General features: G+C 44.4%; 1 pseudogene across 1 annotated transcript; it reads right to left on the reverse strand.

The window, feature by feature from the left end:
- Positions 1-1,519: 1,519 nt before the first annotated feature.
- LOC146198270 (retinol dehydrogenase 14-like) lies at positions 1,520-20,440 on the reverse strand (annotated as a pseudogene). The gene is made up of 7 exons (XR_014704972.1): positions 20,249-20,440; positions 15,309-15,580; positions 10,594-10,833; positions 7,794-7,886; positions 5,893-6,087; positions 2,921-3,031; positions 1,520-1,820 (listed from the first exon to the last, which is right to left on the reverse strand). The product of XR_014704972.1 is annotated as a retinol dehydrogenase 14-like (transcript).
- Positions 20,441-22,875: the final 2,435 nt, after the last annotated feature.

Below are 22,875 nucleotides of genomic sequence, written 5' to 3' on the forward strand. Positions count from 1 at the left end.
ATTTGAGGCGACGTGAAAGCGCGTCCTCCATCTTATCGATTAAGAGAATAACCCAGTGTCCGTACCTGAGCTATTGGTAGCGACCATTGTCATATCGTGCGCTAGCTATGACGCTACGTGCGTCAACAGATGACGCGAACCACGAAACTGAGAATTCAGCACAGAGAAGGTCTTCGAATCGTTACGGGACTTCCAAGCCATACCGAAACCAAGGGGTTACGCCAGTACTCAGAAATTTACCAACGCTAGGGGTCATTGAGAGGGAGCACTAGGCAGATACAACCGGCGCCGTAAGATTACCAACGGAGGTCGCTACCTCTCGTGTATGACAAGCTTCACAGTGAGAATATCGGTTCCATTTCCTCCGAGCAATGCGCCATGGAAAAATGAGACGGTGTTGGCATCGAGGGGCCCTGTTGCTACGCGAAATAAGGAGTGCAGGTTATTAATCGTGACACTCAGTGAGAGCTCGGCGTACGGGTGGACAGAAGCACGAATAATTACGGGCGTAAGCAGCAACCGTACCTTACTCAAGGCAGTTGACGCATGCCTTTTACGCCACAAGAAATTAAGAGGTGTCAGTTACCTGCTACAAGGCAGCTCCAGTGACTGCAGAAATCGAGTTGCAAGCGGTCCTGTTGGGAATTAACGGCCATTAAGTGCTTGCTAAGAAGCAGTTCATGGCAATTCGACTACAGTGCACACGTGCTCATTGGAGCCTTGGAGGGCTATGACAGGTCCTTCAGTGATTGGCAGGGCAGAACATGGCATAAATGTCGATTTTCTGGAGCTCCTCTTGTGCTCCAGTGATGTCAGGGGAGAAGACTGGGTGGTCAGGGCGCCAATAGCATGCTTGTTCAGCAAAGAGACAAGAGCGGGAAACACACCGTTTTGGAACACAAATGTACAAAACACAGCAGCATCGGTGTAACCTCATTGGAAAAGTGGAGGATACCGTCCCAGATGCCGACGCATGTACCGTACTTCGCTGCCTACAGGACTTCATTCGTGAAGCCAGCCACTGCTCGGAATAATATAGCTGGGACTTCCTACCCATTTTGCTCCATGTCTTTCCCCGTGTATTCCCTAAAGTGCCATCCTTGTGAATACTTACCTTTCCTCCTCTTTTATTATCATTGCAGCTACACCAGGAAATAGGTTTTCTCTGCATGTAGTACAATTGGCATACCTCATTACGGTAGAATATGCGCAGAACATGTGTAGACTGTTCCCGGAAGGGAAAATGCAAGCGCAAGGAATGTTGTTATTCTCTTCACATTTCTCTCTGCAGAGAAGGAAATAGGTTTTCTCTGCATGTAGTACAATTGGCATACCTCATTACGGTAGAATATGCGCAGAACATGTGTAGACTGTTCCCGGAAGGGAAAATGCAAGCGCAAGGAATGTTGTTATTCTCTTCACATTTCTCTCTGCAGAGAGGTTTATATCTGCTCTGTGTCTTTCTGCTTATATATGGTGACTGGACTTTTAAATGAAAGAGCACTTCAAAAAAAAGCAAGAGCCCGCCAGGAGCCAAACCATAACCTACAAGGCCGGGTCCCGAGATGGAGGAGGTTTATCGCACGCCCGCAACCGCGTGGTCACAGTGTCACTGCAGACGCTTTGACATCAGCAAAGTGGCAGTCAAGGAGCTTTAGGGACGAGTGGAACACTTGATCTGCTAAGTCGTGGTCGGCGAGGAACGGGCTGCGGTATAGCGGCTCAGCCGGTGCGCAGTTGTCAAAATACACCCCTGTAGTCTCCTTCAGGTCCGGATCGACAGCGAGCCGCACGGATGTCTGTGCCCCTTGTAGGGGTGTCTGCAAACCACGAAGAGATGAAACAGAGGTTATGCACAGCGTCTGAGAAGCTCCTGCTTTTATAACTCGGAAGGCATCTGCCGAGAATTTGACTGCAGAAAGACGCATTTCCAGACAAGTCAATTTCTAACAGCTGCTAGCAAGTTCAGCTTCTTTCTCATCCCATCCTTATATGTCATCCGTACGGAAGGAAGGAAGGAAGGAAGGAAGGAAGGAAGGAAGGAAGGAAGGAAGGAAGGAAGGAAGGAAGGAAGGAAGGAAGGAAGGAAGGAAGGAAGGAAGGAAGGAAGGAAGGAAGGAAGGAAGGAAGGAAGGAAGGAAGGAAGGAAGGAAGGAAGGAAGGAAGGAAGGAAGGAAGGAAGGAAGGAAGGAAGGAAGGAAGGAAGGAAGGAAGAAGAAGAAAGAAAGAAAGAAAGAAAGAAAGAAAGAAAGAAAGAAAGAAAGAAAGAAAGAAAGAAAGAAAGAAAGAAAGAAAGAAAGAAAGAAAGAAAGAAAGAAAGAAAGAAAGAAAGAAAGAAAGAAAGAAAGAAAGAAAGAAAGAAAGAAAGAAAGAAAGAAAGAAAGAAAGAAAGAAAGAAGGAAAGTCCGTGCTCAGAGGTGCATCGAACGTGATGTGTCGAGCTTGTTCCTCGGTTAACCAGGAATCCGTCAATAAATATCGTAGAGTAGAGAGATGACTCTGTCTTCGGAACATACTAGGGTGGACGACAGGAGGGTTTTAGGTACAACTGCGAGTGGAAGACATTTGCGTATGTCGGAACATGCGGTATGTGAAACTTCAAATGCCCGTAAGCCACTAGGCATGATGACTAGCTGTCAGTCCACGCTGAGGGTAGCAGTAACACAGACCTACTTAGGGTAGGAGTAACAGAGAAACGTTTCTTTTACCGGAAGCAGACTAGCGATGTTATTGTTTGACTTTTATAGTTTCACGCCGTACCAAAATAGCGGAGAGCATGACACACGCCAAACTACTTGTGTTCTGTCACGAAGAAGAATATTAAGATAGGCAGAGGCTTTCCTCGCTCACCATGTGTGTTGTGTGTGTGTGTGTTTACACTCGTCGTTCAGCGCTATCCAAAAAGGAGAAGCGTGCTCACCTTGCCCTTGAAGGCCAAGATGAGATTGAAGAGAAGCTTCCGAAGACCTGGTCCTTCGTCCACTATGTGCGTCTTGACGGCGCCGGGGATTGAGGGAATTGACCGTTACGCCTGCGAATACGAGGAAGTTCACACTTTTCTCACCGCTGCTAATTGCACTCGAAAGTTCAGGACAGGTGAGCCGCTAAGGAAGTGCGCTAAGAAATATTATATATATATATATATATATATATATATATATATATATATATATATATATATATATATATATATATATATATATATATATATATATATATATATATTTATAAGCAGCCACAGTATGGGATCACCCGACACATAAAAAAGGGCAGCTTAACCAAGCCGAACGAAGACCCGTATGGCCAATAGATGTACTTTCCTGACTCGGAATTAAGGGGTTCAGGAGGGTCGGGTTTCCATCTCCCAGCAGGAACCCGAGTGACTCTCTGATGTCGCCACGTCACACAACCCGCCTAAAAATCAGTACCGGCCATATCCCCTGCTAGGTACCACCACCTGCTAGACATATATTTCCCTTCACTTTTCGCTCGCAAAGCCGACAACGCCAAAACGAACGTCGTAGTGTGTAGAGAACGGTACCTTGAACGCTATTGCAGTAGTATCAATAAAGTCGTCAAATAAATAGCCATTAATTACGAACAGGGTCACAAAAAAAAGAGGGAGACTAACCTTGACTCTTAGCGCTTGTGAAAGTCTACATCGAGAATCAAAGAGTAACGCCGGTTCTCTTTTTTAGTTTCTTGTGTGTTGGTAACATGCCCCTTCCGTAATAAAGCCTATGCGCCCTAAAAACCCTTCCACCCGCTGTCAATGTCCCTAACTGCTCTTCGCGATTTGTATTTGTCTACAACGGTAACTCACCAGTCACTCGTTAACCTGGACGTGAAGTGAGAACGGCGAGCTGCTGGCGCATCGTAACAAAAATAGGGTAGAGGAGCGGAGGGTGGCAAGCCGAGATTTGGAGGTGTTCGCCTTCAGTGCCCTGGAGACCTTACGGTACGGCTTGAGTCCAGTATATTATCGGTACCGTCCCACAGCGCCTCACAGTGTATCCACTACACTCAACCTTGATGTAGGCACGACTAGATTCGCGTGTACTTCGTGGATGCAAAAACGGCGCAGTTGGAATCACCCCGCAGAGTCATCTGGTGAGAGTACCGCTTGAGATGGATGAATGCTATTGCGTCCACTTTTAAACCAAGTAGTGTCCGGTGCATATTATTCTCGGTACATCTTTTCGTGCGTTAGTACTAGGGCTCTCAGTCTGACGGCAAGTCTTTGTTTGAGTGTCTCAAGGCAGCTGAACCAGCAGAAAGAAATGAAATAAACACAGTCAAGCTGCACCGAGCATGGGTTTCTCACATGCGGGGCGCGAACGGATCAGCTTCGCAAGTCGCTGCATGAGAGCACTATCGCAATCACACCTCCTGATTATCTGCATTGCATGTTGTTGTCTTCATACACTTCCATCCGAGCGCAATGGATCCAAAATCCACCGATATCGCACTGCCCTCCCTAAGATACGTTAAGCGTTACCGAATTTTCATAGTCCGCTAACATCCTGGTCCCCCCAGTCACAGATTTCATCGGTCTTTGCCTGAAACCGAAAGCGAATTTAAACGCGTCGTGCTAGCACACATAGTACCCATTTGGTTAGTTTAGCTAAATCGGTTGCCATTTTTCGTTATATTTTTCTAATTGGTAAAATCAAGGTATTACTTGTCAATTCGCCACTTTTATACAAATGCTCATGACATTTAAGTTTGATTAGTTTTTATTCCTTAACTTTTATCCTTACGTGATGGCCAAGCTTTGGACTCATTATTCTTCCAATAGCTTTTTGCTGACCACGGTACACAAATTCATTTCCGTTACCTTTGATATCTCAAATTGTTATTACATTGGTGACACTCACTGAACCTGCGTCGGGAACTGAATGGATAGTGTCACACCGTAATAAAACATGTTCTATTCTTCCCATACATTTCCAAAGCAGTATATATGTCATCTTTCTTGTTAGAGCTTCCCTTTCTAAGACTCCGTGACTTCGCTTCAGAGAGTACGGTGCTTTCGTTTTCAGAGTTTTCGTTTTCATCTCCCACACGATTCGGGAGTCTTCCTTTTGTTCACTACCATAATCCAGTTCTTACAATCTGTGTCTCGGTAAAGCGCCACATAGCGAAAAATTCATTATTAATATAAACAGCGCGAACACGAAGATAAAGGACAAGATAAAAGAAAGCCACAGTACAAGCGCTGACTCACAACTATGCGTAAGCTCTTTACTCCAAGGCCTAGAAAAAAACAAACGTGAAGAAAACGAGACAATCACGTGAAACAACCCCTGGGTTCACCTGCTGCACAAAACGTCACTTAAAAAAGACACCTCTTTGTTTGAAAGGGGTGTCTTTCTCGCCCAACAAAGTATCTTGGCAAGACAGAGCGAAAAACTTGAGAATGTCCGTAAAAATGGGTGAGAGAAAAATTCAAAGCACTTATTCTCTCCCGCATGTGCAACTCGTGTTAATCTGTAAGGAGAAAAGATAGACAGAAGGAGGTGACCGCATTTTGTTGTTTTATGCGTGCTGTGTGCCCTTATCAGTCTAGCCATTAAAGAAAAAAAAAAAGCTGTTTGGTGCATTACTACAGGTATAGCGTGGCATTTTGAACGCGTAAGTCTATGGTTTTAAACATCTCGAAATTACTGCATGTAAACAATTCACTATTTCTTCTGGGCGTCGTTACGCCTAAGATTTGAAATTTCAGAAGATTTTGAAATTTTGAGTAAAAATTGCCGCTTGAAAAATCTGTAAGAGCCGCGAGGTGAAACCTGAAGAATAGTGTTGTGCACCATGCGGAGCGGAAGAAGAAGAAAAGGGCACATAAAAAAATTGTTCGCCCGTTTCCGCAGTTGGGGTTTCCCATCTCACCGGTGCCTCGAAGTCTATCGGCCAGCGCAACGGTGGCCATGCACAGGGCCAGTTTAGCGTTGCCGTAAATAGCCGTTGGGTTGGAGACGGGGTTGATGCCCCGCGCTTTGTCCTCTATCCCGCCCACTTCTCCCAGGCGGTGATAGTCGGAGGATACATTGATCACTCGGCTCGGCGAGCTTCGCTTCAGGAAATCTGTGAACGGTAAATAAATAGGCGCGTATTTCATAATTTGCCAGGCTTCAAATTTTTCAATTACGGGAAAACCCTCGTAAGAATGACCAGAAGTATGGTGAGAAATGCAACAAAATATTGATATTTTTAGCGCTCGTGGCCATGGCCATGGATGTCAGTTAGCCCAAACTTTGCAGTAACAGCGGTCTTCTTGCAACAAAATTGTGGCCGTTTCCCCCTCTTTGGTTGGGACCATGCTTTATGGTTCGCGCTTTTACAATACAGTGGCCCCATGCACAAGAAAGACAGCTTGGCATATGGGATAGAAATGTGCCCAAAGTGCATGGCCTCTCACCATGTTTACCAGCATTCATGTCGCGTCAACACTGCACCAAGGATGGGACAGAATGAATATGTGAACGTGAATATGTGCCAGCTCTCAGATTTCAGTTGTACCAATATTAATTTTGAGATACATGCTTTCAGCAAAATTCAGTAGCAAATACGCCGCGTTGTGTTTGGTGCGTTCATAAGCACGTAATTCTCGGAACTCACCGTTACCGTCATATTAGGCGAATGATAACGCCTCTGTATGCATCCTTTTATTGAGGCGTTTTATTTATTTATTTAATATACCTGCAGTGCCCGAAGCCATTATTGCCGGGGGGAAATACATATTGTTTGGGTGACGCCATTGTGTGTAGACGAGAAAAGAACAGAATGGCGTCACAATAACAAAACAAAATGTCAGGAATGAACGAGCAAATTGAATGAAGGCATCGCGCAAGCAGCTACACACCTGACAACAAAGCCCGAAACAATGTTTCACTGTGGCATTCAGCAATTTTTTGTGTAAGTCGATTCCATTCGCTGATAGTGTGTGAAAAAAAAAAAGTTAATAACGAAAGACATTGATCCGACAATTAAAATAACCTATTTTTAGTTGTTTATCGCACCTCTTAGACACAAAATAAGGAGGCAAAAGTAAGATTCTCTCTCTACTCTAACTGTTCCGAAATACATTTAGTACAGCATTTCTAACTGCAAGTTTTTTCTGCGCCTGCTTAATAGTTCTCATTCCAATCCATCCTTAAGTGATGTAACGCTAGACGTGAAGTTTAGTTATTGCAGACAAGTCGAGCTGCACGGTTTTTATCTTTTCAAGCATGTTGGAAAGAAATTTAGTATGGGGGTCCCAAACAATACAGGCGTGCTCAAAAATAGATCTCGCGTTAGTAAAGTAAAGTATTTCTTTAATTCTGGCAGGCGCTTTTTTGAAATTACGTTTGATGAAATTTAGCATTTCGCAAGTCCTTGCTGATATATATTCGACATGCTTATTTCAGGTTAGGTTAGATGAAAAATAAACCCTGATATTTGTATTCGCTCACTGAAGACATCTGTACAGCGTCTAAAGTATAATTAAACAGAGATGGGTTGCGTTTAAGTGTAAAGGATACAAATTGACACTCAAGGGGGTTAAGAGACATCTGCCACTTAATACACCAGTGCTGTATACAGTCCAAATTTCTCTGGAGATAATCATGGTCATACTCTTTATCAAATTACCGATTGTCTCCCTTTAATTAAAGTTGCAACGATGGAATGTAAAAATGGTCGAGAAATGAAAGCGCAAAGAGGACCAATTCTGTCCGGTTACACTGCCAAAGAAAGAACAAGTTATCAGCATGCAGTTCTTAAACTAAGGACATATAAACAATCCTCACCCAAAAGAAGAAGCGTGAGCAGAAAAGGGGCCAAATAGTTTACTTGAAAAGTTTCTTCGAAACCGTCTTCAGTGAGATTCACCTGCTTCGAACCTTAAAGAAAGCCAAATTAAAAATCACCATGACAGTAGCCTATTATTTTGCGAAAGAAAACAAACAAACAAAGAAGCAAACAAAAACGTCGTGGGAAAGGGTAACAAGCAAAAGCAAACAAGGGAGGATTCGACCTGTCACTGTTCTTTCGTTGTCGTGTTTGCTGAGATAAGATGACTACATTTCTCAGGTTACGTGCTTATCTGCTGTCTTAAGACTAGATGAATCTATAGGATCCTAAAAAAAAATAAAAAAATACACCAAGTGCATGAAGACGAGAAAGCACAATATCGCTCGCCCCCTTGTATTTCTAAATGAGACATCTTTTGTACGCACACTTTCCCAGGTAAGAATCACTATTTCGAAGCATTTTCTTGAATCCTGCATTTAACATGCGTTATTTGTTGTCTCTTTTTTGCAAAAGTGCTTCTAGGGAATTGTGACATCCTTCTCTTGCGCGAGAAAATCGAGAGAACCACGCTATTACACATTCGCTGCTTTTCACAGAAAGCACCCTCCCCCATCAGCTCTGCGCGCAGTCGCCGTCGCAAAAGTGTTTCGAGCAGAGTAATCTTCCTCTGAATAGCTTGAACTTATTCCTCTTCACAGCGGCAACCCACTGCGCTGCGATCTTGCGTGATGAGGTAGAAAGAAAGACACCTTCGCGGGTGTAAGAGCTAATGAGGAGCAGTGCCTCATCTTCTACCAGGCGCCCAAAACAGTTGACAAGCACTGCACGTTCACAACGCGCGTAACACAAGGAACAACGCACGCTTAAAGTTCACTCGGGTAGCTCAGTGCGCTTCCGCTTCTTCAACGTGACGTCACCTGCGCCGACGTGGACGGGCTTTCCCTCTGCTGTGTGCTCCTCTCCTACGCTCATGCTAAATTTGAGACGGCTGAACTGCGCGCTCCATATCTGTGGTAGCCCCGGTGCTCTAGGCATAGCAGAAAACATAATTTCGCAGAGGTGAGCGACAATAGATCTGCTCCTTAGCCATAGAAGGCAAGCCGACATAAAAATTATTTGTGGTTTAGCTCTAGTTAACACCAGTTGAATTGCGAAGACAACGGCGGAAGCTTCTTTTGCCTGCTACAATATTCCCCCATCCCGCCCTATCAGTGTAAGGTGCTACATTATTGGGGACACTTAAGCTCATCCTTTAAGGGTATGACGCGAGAGCGTAAGCTATCAGCCAAAATATTAAGTCATGCTTCAACCAAGCCGTATGGACGCGCCTGCGTGTCGTAGGGGTAACGAGAATGCAAACGGTTCTGGCAGGCCTATTCTGACATCACCCTCCCATATGAAAGGAGCGACCCCAGTTGGCAGCTCCTGCTCGTGGCATAGAGGTAATGTGAATTCAAATGTGATGGCAGGCTGATTTTTTTCTGATGAGGAGATCGTAGCTACGCCTTTTTACGGCGTAGCTGCGGCCACCCGATGTCTCGCTTTGGCTTTCGTAGTATTGCTTTCTCAACAAAGCCACCTCAGTGCCCCTTTAATGGTTCAGAGTGGCGGTAGAGGCGAGGCGCTCAGAAGCGCTGGGTATGACTTTGCTTTCTGGCCAGTTATGAATCATTGTATTTGTTAACTGTCACCTCTTTAATGGCCTGTAAATGTGCTCTGAAGGATACCCTTCATGGCACTGCCCAGAGCCAGCCTCATAAAAGATCTCTTCTGCAAACGGTTTTCGGAAGCCAGCCTCTGCGAACTTTCCTGCTGTCATCAGGTGAAAAGTGCCGACAGGCGGCGAATTAGGCCGAATCTCCGTAACTCCTACTATTGAAGAGCTCAGTCAGCGCCATCTGTTGACAGCATCCACAAAAGGAGTCGCCTTCATCTAACTTAGCAACCCTCATTCGCCCGACGTTTTCCTCCTGCTGTCCCGACGAAGCTTCCCTTCCCCCAGAATCTAGCCTGTTGTCCTGACAAGGGCAAGTCGGTAATTCGTGACTTAAGAGTGGAACGCAAAAACGCGAAGGACGAAGAACAGAGAGGCACACATCCCCTCCTCCTATAAGAACACCGAGGATGACTTTGATAAACAGATCATCGATTTTCGATCCCAAAGAGGCCACACGTTAGAGAAAAGCCAAAATTAGAGGGCAGGTAGCGCCACGATTACTCGAAATACACCGCGGCAGCGTCCGGTGTAATTTTCTGCTTCTCACATGTATGGTAAATTCTCATGCCTCATTATACTGCCGGTAGTAGGCCCCTGAGAACATTTAAAGGACACAAAGATAGTTTACGGAAATTAAACACCACGTCAAGGATTAGAATCGGACAAGCTGCAATAATCACTGCAGCAGCTCAGTACAGAAAACTATTTTTTTTTCTTCCAAGTGAACACCTAGAGGACCATGAAGGAGCCGGCTTTCGGATTTTACAACCACCACCAAATACCAGATGGGGACTTCGCTTCGAGTATTTCGACTTCAGGTAGCTTGTCACTAACCCGTGTTTGCTTTCAAATTCAGCTCTGTGTCAATCATCAAAATCGCCGAAGCACTCTACCCCTCATGTAGCTCGCTGCGGTGCCCTTAAGTTTCACTCAGCGATTTAATTTTACACACAGTGACTGCTGTCAGCACGTGCTTCTTTTTTGAAATATATCTCCGAGCTTCCATTATTTAATTAAAATTAATAAACAAAGTTCTTGTAGGAAGCGGCGAACATTAAGTGGGGTGTCGGTGCGCTTACTTCCGATTGCGCCGGCATTGTTGATGAGCACGTCAAGCCGGTCCTCTGTCTTGATGACGTCTTCGCAGAACTGCCGCACAGATTTCAATGAGTTCATATCGAGGTGCTTGACAACCACGGGCTGCTTGGTCTCGTCAAAGATCTCCTGCGCCACGTCCTTGGCTTTCTTCAAGTTACGGCAGCCGATGATAACCCGAGCTTTCCTCCGGGCCAACTCCTTCGCCGTCCCCTTGCCGACTCCTGAGAGGAAGAACGCTTGTTATCCTTCCCGATACCATTGGCAGAGGCTGCTTCATACATACATTTAACTCTTTCAGTAATGAATGGTGGAATGCATAGTCAAATTGTCAGTATTTTTTTAATAATCGTTTATACAAAAACCAAATGACATGCATAAACGTGCTTATTATTCTTTCTATAATAGTTCTCTGTATTTTTCTCTGTACTCTATTCTGTTATTAGTTCAAAAATTTCACTCCAAACAGGTGTGAGGCATCTTTTGTTATTTGTTGTCTTCAAGATTGATTTACTATCAGTCAGCTATAACCTTTCAGGTTGCATTTCTGTGCCTTGTAATCGGTCGGCTGGTGCTCGTGAGAAGAAAAAGGAGAAAGACTGTCCAGAATGCCTTTAGAAAAACAAAATAAATGGAAATAAAAATAATAGATGAAGGCAATGAAGCTCATAAGCTGTGAAGTTTATGCAGTGTTCGTTGGATTACATTGTTTGAAAACTTACTGTCATACGCGCTCTGAAAACGTTAGATAAGTTTTTGTTCTCACTGCTGGATCGCCTTCTGCCACGAGTTAGGATTACGTAGTAAAAGAAAAAACTGCATGACGCTCCTAGTAAGAATCGCGACTTCTCTGTTCTACTCATGTTTTTCCAATAAATTTCACTCGCCAATCGTCACATCTCTGTTTTGCGTTGTACTTAATGTCATGCTGAAGTGCAGCGTTATAGAAAAGAACTACACGAGTTCTTTACAAAGGTTATGTACTGTATGACGACACTGGCACTGGACGCATGCTAGAGAGCAAAGGGATACATATTCGCTCTGTATACGTCAGTATGCGTCCAGAACAGGCAGTATATGTCTGTGTATGCGGTTTGAGTCCGTTAATCCCTGCCGCTTATTTGTGGTTTTTCTTGATTCACTGAGATTATGCCTCTAATTAGCAGCTTACAATGTCCATGTTGTCTTACGGCGTGAGGCGAGGCTCAAAAGGCTTATTTTAGAGCGGAATAGCTCTATGTACTTTAGCTTATATGCGGCAGTTGGTTTTCATACTTCGCTATGTTCCAGGTTAGCTTGGGGTTTACTCAAAGGCTACCGTACCAGAAGCGCTATTCCGCACTGCAGAGCGAGTTCTGCGCGTTCAAGCCTGCTGCGGCAAATTAAGTGTATTACAACGCTTTGTATTCTTTAGTGCACATGCGTATAATGCTGCTTACAATGCTATTTCTAGTTTATTTGCATTTTGTTCACCCTGTATTTGCCAAACCAGCGGGCGCTACCCATATATGCGATAGCTGAATCGGCTTCTATTTCAGTCCTCAAATATAGACCTCTTCGGCCAATTGTAATGGGGCTTATTTTCTGGTTATAGATAAACCCTATCTGATGTCAAATGATAGGTTGGCCATCACGGACTCTGTATTGCGGCGTTTTATGCTGTGGGAAATGGTGGTTCCGTTGTTGCGAAAGATCAGGGAGAGTGGTCGCCAATTTTCTCCCCCATTTGCATCTCAGTCATGACCGGTAAAGGACTCTCTTCACCGAGCCCAATTTCTTAATTTTTTGTGCATGTTTTTGGTGTTATGGAAGCCATTTCTGTATAAAGTAAAAATTACGTATTTCTATTCTCTGGGCACTAATGTTTCTGATCAAAACAATCCATTATAGAAAGTATTCACTTAAGTGTGAATACTTTCAACATAACAGTTATCCAAGTCTATGCACCGACCACTGCTGCTGAAGAAGCTGACGTTGAGAGATTTTATGCGGACCTACAATGCCTTTTAGACCGCACCCCATCATCAGACGTCGTTTTTCTCATAGGAGACTGGAATGCTAAGGTCGGGAGTGAAGAAATATCCGGAATTACAGGGAAGTTCGGTCTTGGTGAGCCAAATGAAGCTGGGCAGAGGCTAGTAGAGTTCTGTCAAGAAAACAACCTGACCATAGCGAATACTCATTTTCAACAGCACAAGAGGCGCCTGTACACATGGATTTCACCGGACGGTCTGTACAGGAATCAGATCGATTATATTATTTGCCGGCAGAGATGGAGAAGCGCTATACAAGCAGTAAAAACAAGGCCTGGGGCCGATTGTGGCACCGATCATCAGCTTCTTGTCGCCAAAATTAAGCTTCGATTGAGGAAAACGCAGAAAACTAGAAGGCCTTTCAGGTATGATCTGGATCAGATTCCATTAGAATATGCTGTGGAAGTGAGGAATCGATTTCAAGAATTAGATCTAGAAGACAAAGAGCCCGAAGAGATGTGGACTGATGTTCGTGATATAATACAAGAAGTTGCTACTAAGGTAGTTCCAAAGCAAAAGAAATGCAAAAAAGCAAACTGGTTATCTGAAGAGGCTTTGCAAATAGCTGAGGAAAGGAGGATGGCAAAAGGTATGGGGGAAAGAGAAAGATACAAGGTTCTCAATGCGGATTTTCAGAAAATAGCAAGGAGAGATAAAAATGCCTTCCTGAACATACAGTGTCAAGCAGTTGAGGACAACAGCCAATTAAGGAACACAAGAGCTCTGTATAAGACAATCAAAGATATCAAAGGAAGCTTCTGTGCTAAGCTGGGCGTGATAAAGGACAGACAAGGCAAGGACCTCACTGAAGCCTCAGAGATAAAGAAGGGGTGGCAGGAATACACAGAAGAACTGTACAAGAAGGACCCGGATGTGCAAACCCAACATAGGACGGTTGTGATTACTGATCTCGAGCCGGGCATCCTGAAGAATGAAGTTGAATGGGCCTTAGCCAGCCTTGCTAAGAACAAGGCTAGCGGAATTGATGGTATTCCAGCTGAGTTGCTTCAAAACCTCAACCACGACGCTGTTAACACACTGCATACATTATGTCAAAAGATTTGGACAACCCTGCAGTGGCCACAGGATTGGAGGAGGTCAGTTTACATCCCCATTCCAAAGAAAGGCAGTGCCAAAGATTGTTCCAACTACCGCACGATCGCGCTTATTTCGCATGCTAGCAAGGTGATGTTAAAAATCCTGCAAGGTAGGCTGCAGCAGTATGTGGATCGGGAGCTTCCGGACGTGCAAGCTGGGTTTCGCAAGGGCAGAGGAACTAGAGACCAAATTGCCCACCTTCGCTGGATCATGGAAAAAGCAAGAGAGTTCCAGAAACCCATTTACTTCTGCTTTATTGATTATGCTAAAGCGTTTGACTGCGTAGATCACAGCAGATTGTGGCAAGCTCTCCAAGAGATGGGAGTTCCAATTCACCTCATCTGTCTCCTCGGGAACCTTTATGAAGGGCAAGAGGCCACAGTCAGAACGGGGCATGGCCTTACTGATTGGTTTCCGATTGAGAAAGGGGTGAGGCAAGGCTGCATACTGTCGCCCTGCCTATTTAACCTATATGCAGAGTGCATCATGAGGAAGGCCGGTCTGGACGAGTCCTCAGCTGGAGTGAAGATTGCTGGAAAACGTATCAACAACCTTAGATATGCGGATGATACCACTTTAATGGCAGAAAGTGAAGTGGAACTCAAGAGACTTCTGATGCGCGTACAAGAAGAGAGTGAGAAGTTTGGGCTTAAACTGAACATTAAAAAGACGAAGATCATGGCGTCTTGCCCTATCAAGTCCTGGAGCATCAATGGACACGAAGTGGAAGCTGTGACAGATTTTCTGTTCTTGGGCGCCAAGATTACCTCGGAAGGAGACTGCAGCCATGAAATTAGGAGACGCCTGCTTCTGGGAAAGAGAGCAATGGTTAGCCTTGACCGTCTAGTAAAGAGCAGAGACATTAGTCTACCAACCAAGATCCGTATAACCCGTGCTATGGTCTTTCCAGTTGTGATGTATGGATGCGAGAGTTGGACTGTGAAAAAGGCTGACCGCCGAAGAATTGACGCGTTTGAATTGTGGTGCTGGCGAAGACTCTTAAGAGTTCCATGGGCTGCCAGAAGATCAAATCAGTCGATATTGTCGACCATAAACCCTGACTGCTCATTGGAGGGTCAAATTCTAAAGTTAAAGCTCAGCTACTTTGGTCATTTGATGAGAAGAGAGGAGTCGCTGGAGAAAGATTTGATGTTGGGAAAGGTTGAGGGTCGCCGGAGAAGGGGTAGGCAGCGAACGCGATGGTTAGATGGCATTCTCGAGGCATTGCAGATGAAGCTATGTGATGTTAAGAAGATAGTTAGAGACCGGAAAGCGTGGCGTGACATGGTCCATAGGGTCACGAAGAGTCGGACACGACTGAACGCCTGAACTGAACTGTGCTAACAAATGTCCGCAGAGATTCGGCCTTATCAGATAAGCCTACAGAGGAATTTAGTCATGAGAGGTATCCTATGATAAGCAGGTCTTGTAGATCTTCCGTTGCACACTTTCTCTCAGACAGTCTCGTGAGCATACCGGTGAATAAATGTGCCGCTCGAATTAGCCAGCCACTCGGCCGGAAGAGAAGCACGCCTCGCGACACTGTCATCCTGTTGAGGAAGCCTCACCGGAGGTGGCGCCTGTCACGATGACCGTCTTGCCCTCCATGGTCGCTTGCGACTGGCACATGGCGTGCCGGTCCCACACGTGCTCGAAGGCGATCTTCACGAGCTTGGCGAACAGCGCGATCTCAGCCACAAGCGTCTTGAGCCACACCAGAAGGCCTCCTGTGGGTGGCCCTCCGCGCACCTTCTCCAGTCTGCCGCCGCCACCAGAGGCCGCTTGGGTTGCGGGTACCTCTGCATTCATAACCCTGGTATTTTAAGGGTTGCCTGGATGCCTGCACGACAGGTGTAAAATAGCATTTTAGCTCAGTTTCGGACTAGGTGCTTTTCAGTACCAAGAAGGACAGGTCAATTCCAGCGGAAGCGTAGGATGTGACGCTGTCACACGAGTGCTTACAAAGCTTTCAGAGAGCCAAGATGCCCTATATTTCATGGGTGGAACACGGCCACCTGAACTCTGGCGCCAGTTAGCGTATAGATGCTATACAGCACTTATGTGGTGGGTTGATTCAGATGTGACGGGTTTATTTACATGTAGTGGGTGCACGAACCTGACTTTTACGCTGAATTTGATCAAGTGATGATTACGGTACTCTTCAAAACTTTTGAAGCATTCTGGTATCTTGAGAGGTACAGTCGTGAGCAAAAGTGGTATACTCCACGCGCTGCGAGAAAACTGCCCGCCAGATTTTTCTGACAGAGAAGGAGTTATTCCTGAGATATGGAAAAGTTGCCCTTCTCGTTATACTTGCCATCTTGTCCAAGATATTTTGTCTGGCAGATCTTTTTATGCAAAAAAAAAATGCAATCGTTGCGGTTCGCGTGGAGTATACCACTTTTGCTCACGAGTGTATGTTTCTTGGCATCGGAAAAGCCCACAGCGATACTTCCAAGCCTTTCAATCGATGGTATAGGTATGTTCGGGTGTTGTGAGGAATTTCGACGCTGCTGAATTGTAATTAGTTCACCCCGATTGTAGTATCTGAAAGACAATGCCTCACGTCGAAGATATATTCCACAATGAAAGGTGGTATACTCCACAATGAAAGAAATAGTGGAGTATACCAAAAGTGGTATACTCCACAATGAAAGAAATATTCCAAATATGAGCACTGACCAGTTAGCGGCTATTTTTGCATGTCGCGCATTAGTGTCTCTTCCCTCTGCCTTAGTTCATGGTCATCTAGAGTATGGGTTCTTGGGGTTGCATATCTTCTATCTAGCATGCACAAATCAAGACATCTCTTAATTCACGAAGTCCACTTTCCACTCTAGCACCCAGCCTTCTTCGGCAGAGAAATATTTTATCAATATGACAGTTATTTGTCCATTATCTTGGCGTTATGCTATCTTAACTCGCAGACAATCAAGTTAGTTTACAAACTAATCATAGCTTACTAAAAGACACTTTATGTTCAGTTTTAATTATAAGGCCTCCTGCTGTACAATACAATATATAATAGTGCTAGTTTTGCGCCAAATGAGAATTCTGTATTACCGAAGGGTTATCCTAATTTCGTCAATTGATGCGTTTTTTGCAGCTCAAATATTTTACAATAATTTGTCTTTATCAGTACAATTGCACCCTCTTTATCTTAGGCTGTTAAATGATGATTAAGATTTTTTTTTTGTTTTACTTGTAACCGGTACCTCCAGATTTCGTTATTTGCTTTGTTTTCTTTCGTTTATTCGTTGAATGAATTATTATTCAGTATTTATTGTGTAGTGTAGGAAAGCGCTCGTTTTGTATTTATTAGCGTGATGCTAATAGGTACTAGCGACAAAATCCCTACATTAACCAATTTACCACGGAAACAGAATAAATGCTTTTTCTCTTCCTGCTCTAAATTGCAAGGCAAGTTCACTCTGTCCCAGAAGCTCACTCTGTTTGGGGGGCGGCTTTCTGCGCTCCCGAATGTTTGGTTCTACTGTTAAGCACTTATATAAACGAAGCATAAAGGCATCGTGCATGTGCGGATCTGACTTTAATCAATTTAGTTTGACATACCAGAAAAAAAAAATGTATGCGAAAGGAAAGGAGGAAAAGAAACCGCGTCCATGCCTTGCACGTGTATTTTTATCCTGGGATTTGCTGTCCTATTGTTCTTTTTTTTCATGCTCAGAACTAACATGATTGACATGCATGCCTTCCCTTCTGTTACTACAACGTATTCTGGTTGCAATGCAATCTTTGCTTGTCGCGCCTTCTTGAAGTATAGCCGCCCCTTTTCCGTCTTTGTGGAAGCAGTCCAGTCGACTGCAGGGGGCAGAGGGACTCGACGCCAACTGACGTAACGGAGTGTCCCTACAGAACGATGGTGGGATATTTCTCGGGACGAGAACTGCCGTAGGAAACGCTGGTGTTCCTAATGTGGAAGAAACGTGGTAGCTCGCAATGCTTGATCCGCGACGGTCGATTGGCACTCCGTCGCAAAGAAACTACCCTTGCTTGCATCAGTGTTTGCCGCGAAGCTGAAGTTCTCATACCTTTACTACTGGTTACATTTTCTTGTGTGTGGCAAAACTAACTGTTTACTAGCATACGCTAATACGAAAAGGTAAATGAATTATTAGAAAATTACCATTTAGAAAAGTGATCAGTTAACCACCTAATTACAGAATAATATCACTGATTACAAGTAATCAATTACTTGTGACTCGTAACACACAGCTCTAACAGCCCTTAAGACGGCTTACTCAAGTTTGTAGAGAGCATGTAACTATTTGCAGCACAAGCCCAATCTCGGTCATTGTATAGACGGCTTTTTACTTATACTCTTCGATGCATGTAACGGTTGGCAGAAAATCTTCGCGCACGCAAAAAAAAAAAAAAAAAAAAAAAGGAAACTAAGTCAGATGCTGGTTGTAAAGCAGTGAAGTCGGAATAAAGTGACTCGTTTTTAAAGCAGGCTGTGATCAGTGGCATGTTCAACGAACAGTTTCGAGAGCGTGCCGGGCAGTTTTCATCTAACCTGACAATGTTTTCACCTATGCATGGTGTATATATATATACTGCAACAAAGCTGACTGTTTTAGTCATTAAAGACATATTTTTGCTGCTTTTATTATCCCGAAGACAGAAAAAGTGTTATTACTCCTGCTCGAACGAAATATTATACTTAACTGCAGAAAGATATCAGTTTGGAAGGTTATTGAACACGCCGCTAGAGAGCTACATCAAAGTTCCATAAAAAGCTCGCAAGGAAGAAATAGCCTCCTTCAAGAAAACGCAATAATACGTAAGCGCCGTTTGAGGCTTGAGCTGTCATGATATACTTATAGGGCAGTTCTAGGCCCTTGCTGATACATTTGGTGTTATTTTTATTTACATCAGCGTAAAGCAACGTATCGGGTGGCACGGAGAAAACTCCAATAGATAGGTTTGGCTGCTTTGCTAAAACAGAGCGCAAAAAGAGCTTAGAAAGATTGCCCATCCGATTCGACTACTGCAGACTACATGCTCACTACACGTACGCTAAGCTGACAAAACAGCTTTCCGGTTTGATTGGGAATAAAGAATTCAGCGTTGTTCTTTTCGGGCGGACAGACAAGACGAGCCCAGAGCCAGTACTGTTGCGCGCGTTCTTGCGCCCATCCGTAAGACACGACGCACAGTTTTTTCTCATTCAAACATGCTTTGACAAGTGGCCTCAAAGCGGTTAGTTTGCTGTTCAGTCAGCTTCTGTAATTAAGTGACTATAGGCACAATCACCTCTTCGTTAATTCAGATTCTCGAGCAAGGAAACACTCGGCCCGATTCAGCTTTTTAAATCGCAAGGAGTTCTGTGGCACCGGAAGCAGGTTTTCCGAGATGAACTCGCAGAATTACTGCATTGTCCAGCCGAGAGTTTGTGTCGTTAAACAAGGGAATGTACACTATTTAGTAATCCAGCGCAGTGTTGCATACTTATATCGCCATTTTGTGGCCCACACACGTTGTTAAATAATGCTGTCAATGATATGCGGGTTTGTGCGTTTGTCAAGCCGCATTTATGCGCTCTGTTCAGTCCAGCCATCGAGACATGCACAGTGTTTTCACGTTATGTTTTAGGCACTGCGCCTTGAAACAGCACCGGTTCTTAACTGTTTCTGCTAAACCAGATTACATTGGCACTGTCTTTTCGAAAGTTTCAAATTGTCACCGGGCCCAAAAATCAATCTGTAAGCTTATTGGAAAAAGAAAATAAATGGTCTATAACTTACTACGATGTCTGCATATTATAACCATTGTTACAGCGGAAGGTTGTCGAATCGGACCACGACTATCAATTAAGAACCTGCATGGAAAAGTGTCGCAGAATGACACGGAATTCGAGGTCTTGCGGTTTCCAGACTACTACTTACCTCCATGCTCTTCTGCGCAGTTCTGCCTGCCCCGCAAAACCGTCTTCGACAACCCCCTTCAATACCCTGCTCACTTAATTAAGCGTACGTGGCTCAGTCATTATTCTACCTCATATGTGCACGCGCGTGTTTCGCTGGTTTTTCTCCCCTGGTACATTAGAGCTATGCAACAATCTGCGTAATACCCATATTCTACATAATTCTGGAATGAAATTACTTTAAAGGAGTAGTGATAAATATTTAAATCGGTGCCAATGCGTCGTTCATTATGTGCTGTTCAGCAATAAGCACGCATTTTTGCTTTCCAAGAACAAAATTTTAGAGCAAATATACTGTTTGGAGATCGTATTTTCGATCATATTAAGTTGCATTTTCCTCGCTACAATTCCTCGTTTAGACGCTTACTTTGCAATTGCTGTGTTCGAATCGTTTGCATTCTTCTGCCGACGGCAGCCTTAAATAAGGGCTACCAGCATGAATAGACAAATAAAACAAGCTGTCGTAATTTAGCCAACCACAAAAATGTGAATGAAATTTAAGGAAAACAGTATCTCCATGCAGGAATGCAGGAATGAGACGGTAAAAAAAGCGCCACTCACCGCAGCTGGCTTTACCGAAGAGGAGCCGTGAATGAAAGTGCCCATAGGATAATAAACACCCTGTATGCCGGCGGCACTCGTGCTGCCAAGTCAATACGTAGCAGGCGGCCTTGAAAAGGCGGCATGGAGAGGCTATACCGACCGGGAAGCACTCGCGTCACTTCACGTTGGAGGCCGCCAACGAAATGCGCGCTGTTTGCTGGTCTGCTGGCGTGTGCACGTATGATTCCCGTTCAAACGGAATGGAGCATCGATTAGGCTGTTTTTCCGGTGGCACTCACTGAAGTGAGGAAAGAGTTGCGCGTAGCTGCTCAACGAAAACAAAACCTAAGGGCTCACTTAAGCTCCGCCTCAAGGGTTTTATGCGAAAGCGGTAATGTTTCTCTTCCCACAGAGTCACTCTTCTTCGTCCACATGCATTACCAGACTACTGAGCAAGATTTGTGCCGCATTCAACACTAGTGGGACAAAAGGGAGCATGACCTTAAATGGTGCAAAATGCCACCGTGTTTCGTTTACGCGCAGTCGCGCTCACTCCTACTGTGTCTGACTATCATTTAAATGGTCGAATATATCTGAAATGATAGAGGAGGAGGAGAAAAGGTAGGTAGGTTAATCGGAAGAAGAATCCGGTTTGCGACCCTGCACTGGGGGAAGGGGGTGAGTGGATATAAAAGTGAAGAGTAAAATATAGTCACAGGAATATGAAGTCAGTAAATCAGTGAAGTCAGTACAATAAGTACAGTCAGTAAATCACATCATGTCGTGCGTGCCCCTGGCTCTCGGGAAGCGGAGCAGTGCCTGGGAGGTTTTCACCACCGACGACAGCTTCGGCCAATGGAATAGAATCTTCATTTCTGTCAGCGGGCATGCATCTAGACGCTGCAGCGCACTGCAGAGAGACAGTCTTTCGGTACTGTGTATTTGGGGTACTCACAACGAATGTGACATATAGCCTCGTAACACCTGTAGGTTGCTCATGCAGGGCTATTAGTTATACCTATCATGAATGAATAATAGTTGATGAACGCTACACCAACTCAATCCGAGGAATGGACAGCCTAAAACGAGGGATTGTAAATATCGCAGTGTTTCCTTTTCGGTTGACCTTACCTGCAAAAAAAAAAAAAAAAAAAAAAAAAAAAAAAAAAAAAAAAAAAAAAAACAGACCGAATACATAGCATGAGAGGTTTTGTTTGGTTTCGCTTAGAGCTTTTAACATCAAAAAGCAACTCAGGCTATGAGAAACGCTGTAGTGGCGGGCTCCGGAAGTTTCAACCACCTGGGGTTCTTCAACGAGCACTGACATCGAACAGCACACGGGCGCCTTGCTTTTCGCCTCCATCGAAAAACGGCTGCTCCGAACGGGATTTGATCCCGCGTCCTTGAGTTCAGCGGTCGTGCGGCGTAAGCATTAAGCCACTGCGCGGGATTGCATTGACAGAGACGTCGAGAACGGTAAACTTAAAAAAAAAAAGAAAATTCCAGGAACGTTACTAGAAAGGTTAAGGACCCTTTATATTTCACCAACATAAGATGAACTGTGGAGTGTGCTTGTGCTCTTACGTGACCCTCAATCGGAACCCATTGTTCTATGCTGGAATGCATTAAGAATCCTGCAGGGTGGAGCGTTACTAACAACTATTCTTTCATGTTCATAGCAGATGCATCAGTAAGAGCTAGAGACGGACTCCTTAGAGGGGAGCCGATTACAAATTAAGTTAGAATTTCTTTACCACATTTATTCTTTTTTTCAGTAAAACTGCCATAAACCCTAAAACACATTTCATACAACCCCATGTTATGTCAAAAACAAGCGATCACAAATGGAAAAAGCGAGACGCAATGTCGAACTGATGCTTTCAAATGTTAATTCTTTCCGCATGCCATTAATAAATGGCGCAAACTGCACCGTCTTGTTGTTGAATGTATGTATTGACTAATTTTCGAGCATTGTTGTCGGACAGTGACGTGCATGAATACTGAGTTGCTGTTTACCACTTTTTATTCCATTTCTTCTCCTTCATAGGTATTGCCAAACCATTCGACGCACGTGAATACCCAGCGGACGCTCCTTTTTTTTTCTTTCTTTTATCTTCTTTCGTTTATTTTTTGTTTAGCTCTATGTTTCTTGTAGAACGGGCTAGCCCATACTGTTTGTTCGACTAGAGTATGTACGTAGCACCCCCCCCCCCCCTCCCTCTTTACTTTTTCTTTCCTCCGACTATTAATTTACGGTGCTGCAGAGCATTTAAATAAATACATAAATAATTAAAAGAAGAAAAAGCCCCAAGCTCGCTTAGCGCCTGGCAACAGTTCATGCGCTGCAGTTCATCTTTAGGAACACGCATGTAAGGAAGGTATACTAACCAGTATTTTCGGTAGCTTCCCATCTTATCCACTCGTTTCACGAAGCAACATTTAGCACCTAATACAGCTGCATACTTTGGAGCATTGCAAGTAATGAAACTACTGCTGCGGCCAGTTTAATGAAACGCGCGTGTGAAGCCCCTTGTGCCATGTATACAAAGTTGAATTACATCCGACGTATTGCGAACAAAGCTAGCCAGCGATAAATTAGGCCACAAAGTCGTTTACGATGACTTGTTTATCGGCAGGCTTCGATA

This window comes from Amblyomma maculatum, chromosome 2, assembly GCF_055883805.1.
Source record: "Amblyomma maculatum isolate TAMU_Amacu chromosome 2, ASM5588380v1, whole genome shotgun sequence".
In the NCBI taxonomy this organism is placed as follows: Eukaryota; Metazoa; Arthropoda; class Arachnida; order Ixodida; family Ixodidae; genus Amblyomma; species Amblyomma maculatum.